The sequence below is a fragment of the Cupressus sempervirens genome, chromosome 5 (genome assembly GCF_028749045.1).
Source record: "Cupressus sempervirens isolate cs-2001-9-10 chromosome 5, ASM2874904v1, whole genome shotgun sequence".
NCBI classification, from domain to species: domain Eukaryota; kingdom Viridiplantae; phylum Streptophyta; class Pinopsida; order Cupressales; family Cupressaceae; genus Cupressus; species Cupressus sempervirens.
In genome coordinates, this window is record NC_143122.1 from 679502489 (window position 1) to 679506067 (window position 3579).

Below are 3579 nucleotides of genomic sequence, written 5' to 3' on the forward strand. Positions count from 1 at the left end.
CCTTTGAGATGGTGCAAGAATTTGATGATCTTGTTGCTCAAGATCGAGCTCCTTGTTGAGCTCTCCTTGTTGTATTCCTTTCTGTCTTAATAAATTTTTACCCCTCTTTTTGCAAAAAAAAAAATCCTTCAAATACTCTCTATTATTATTTCAAGTGCTAATTTTTCTCATCTCTTTCATATCTGGGCATAACTTTTAAGCCCTTCTTCTTATTTTCCCCTCTTCCTCAGTAGTTATGGATGCTTTCAGTTAACTAAAATTCTATATGCACATTTTAAAACTTTGACCTAAAATCGCTCTTAGGGGATTTCTTTTTATTCTTTTGATGTACTTTCAAACTAATAGCCTTCCAGAGGCCTTTGGTACGACTCAGATATAAGAACTATCTACAGAGGATTTTGTGAGAAGATTCCTTATAACAGCTGTCGATGAAGTCCTTCCACGATAATCTTCACAAAAAAGAGTAAAGATTATAAGATTGGATGGTTCATGCAAAAAGACATTCAGTTATATATGATAGCCATTTAACTATGGAAATATGATTAGATCAACATTGTGGATATGAGATATTAGCAATGAGAGGTAGGAATGAAGAAGACATTATTCCTGGCATCTATGGTATCTAGGCTAAAGATGTAAAACAGAGGTTCAGAATAAGCGTGGAGTCCCGTGACAATGAACAAATGCAGGTATTTCTGGGTATTGCATGCTCTTTCGTCAACAAATCAAGACACGTAAAACAGAGGTTCAGAATAAGCAGGTATTTCTGGATATGTTACTGGATGGAGCGCAGAGCACACACTGCAGATGTTACTGGATAAATGTCTTGCTGAAGTTGAAGTGGGAAGTTGTTACTGGATAAATGTCTTGTTGAAGTTGAAGCCTTCATTTGCTTTCCTACTCTGGCCTGAGGAAAATATCAGAAGCAAAAACATCAACTGCGAAAGGTTGTTTCTTAGCAGCAAAAAGATCAACTGCTAAAGGTTGTTTCTCAGCAGCAAAAATATCAACTGCTTAGTTTTGAATTATTTGTTTTTGTAATCGGATCTAGTAACTTATTGCTATTGAAAAATTGCAGTCAAATGCAGTTTTCTCTGAATAGTTAAGTTTTTTATAAAAATATTGAGGTCTCCTTTTTGGTATGTTTTTTGTGGACATATGGGATCAAATTCCTAAATCTATTCAAAATAGACCGATATACTGTAATTATCGAAGTGCTGCTTAAATATTTTGTTTGGATTATTGGATTATGAAAAGATAGTAGGTTCCAATATTGCATTTTTCTCCTCAAGTAAAGAGGATTGCATAATATGAATGTACTAGAATACTACAACTTTCATGAAAAAATGTTGATTTTTACCATCACAATCACGTTGCTGCAACTATTATATTTGATTCTCTGAAGATAGATACGTAACTGTTCATTTTTACCCTGCAAACTACGTTTCTTGCTAAAACTCATTTTAATCTGCATAATTGTGATTACAACAGGCAACAATCTCAAAAGAAAAATAAATAAATAACACATACATATTCTTATCACTTATATTTTTAATTTTGATGTACAATTCTAAAATTAGTTATTATTGATATCAAAGTAACTGTTCAATCAATCTTTGCACAAAAGAACTGTTCTATACATAATTAAAAACTGAAATGGAACATAAATATAAATTTTCATAGTTGGAAGAATAAATATCCAAGAACAATTTTAATATAGCTGGCACTCATTGTCCAGGCATGAGCGCTATGGTGCCCTATAAATAATAAAGAATCATCATTTACAAAGTTTATTAAATTTTCTTCTATCACTTTGACTAAGTTTTGAGCCTTTTCCACCTCATGCAATTCACACAGGCCGCGTATCAAAGTATTATAAGTAATCACGTCTGGTTGCAGGCCCTTTGTGGACATATAATGGAAGAAATCCCAAGCCTTGTGCATCATGCCATCTTTGCATAGTCCATTAATAATTGCATTAAAAGTCACTGTATCTGGCATAAGACCAAACTCCATCATTTTGACAAACAGATTGCACGCTTCACCTGTTCTTCCAGCTTTGCAGAAGCCATCGATGAGACTACTATAAGTATGTGTAGTAGGAAAGTGATTTTCTTCTATCACTTTTGCCAATAATTCTAAAGCTTCATCTACTCTGTCTACTTTGCAGAGACCATTGATCAGAGTGCTATATGTAACAATATTTGGAAGGCAGTCACTATGTTTCATTTTAGATACTAACCTTAGAGCTTCATTTTCCCTTCCCACCTTGCAGAGACCATTAACTAGACTACTGCACGAAATAATATCAGGAGATATGCCTTCTTGTATCATCCCAGCAAATAAAACAAGAGCCTCGTCTACCCTACCTACTTTGCAGATCGCATCAATTATGGTGTTGTATGTGACAATATCCGGAACACAATGAAGGTACCCCATTTCATGAAAAATCCTAAGAGCTTCCTCAATTCGTTTCCATTTTTACACAAACCCTTTATGAGAGTGTTATATGTGATAACATCTAGATTTATGTCCATTTCTTTCATTTCAACAAGAAGGGATTTGATTCTATGGTAATTACCCAAGTTCCCAAGGCTACCTAAAAGCGTGTTGAAGGATACGACACTGAGAGGAAGGTGTTGAGATATGGCTGAATGTAAAAGATCCCAGGCCTTGTTTGTGTTTCCCGATTTACAGAGGATATCAATGGATTGATTGAACTGGAAAACATTAAATTTGTGGGTGATGTGAGGAGGGTGCTTCTCCTGTTTGTGTGTATCTTGAGTTGTGAAGGATTGGCAGAATAATTTTGAAGAAGAAGAATGAGGAGGAGAAATTACCTGCTTATAGAGGGGACAAATCCATTTGAAGTCCTGCATTGTCACCATCTTCATTGGTAAAATGAGCAGACTAGAAAAAAATACAACTCTTGGAAGGAATAAAAAACAGAGTACTTTCTGCATCTCAATATTAAAGCAGAGCAGAACAAAACCCTAAAAAATCTTCTTCAGTATTCTCTCATCGCGTGTATTAAAGCAAATAATTGATGACACCACATTATTATTCCCTGCTTATATATATATAGCAGTTACTAATGTTTTTGTTGACCCCTTTTTAAATTTGTGCAACTCAAAAAAATTACTAAGTTCTAAAGTTCAACAAATTTTATATTTTTAAATTAATTAATATTAATTTATTACTTTTTTCTCTTTTTCTATTTGATCCGTTGCATTTTCGGTGGGGTTTATTTTATTTTTCCACTTCAAAAAATACAATATTTTTTAACATGCATTAATGAATTCATTAATTACGACTCTATCTTTTCCATATTTGTGACAAGTTTATTATTAATTACAACTTTATCTTTTGCATATTTGTCACAAGTTCATTAGATTTATAAAATAATTACAACTTTATCTTTTGCATATTTGTCATAAGTTCATTAGATTTCTTACAAAGTCATGTTTTTATCTTCCACAACAAAAATAATGTCTTATCAATATTAATATCACAATTTTTAGTTTTCAAAATAGTTTTAAAAAATGTTAATATATTTTAAATTATTTTAAAAATTAGTTT

The 3579-nt window shown here is 32.6% G+C and overlaps 1 pseudogene; it reads right to left on the bottom strand.

Annotated features, from left to right (window-relative positions):
* Positions 1-897: 897 nt before the first annotated feature.
* LOC149557767 (uncharacterized) lies at positions 898-2731 on the bottom strand (annotated as a pseudogene).
* Positions 2732-3579: the final 848 nt, after the last annotated feature.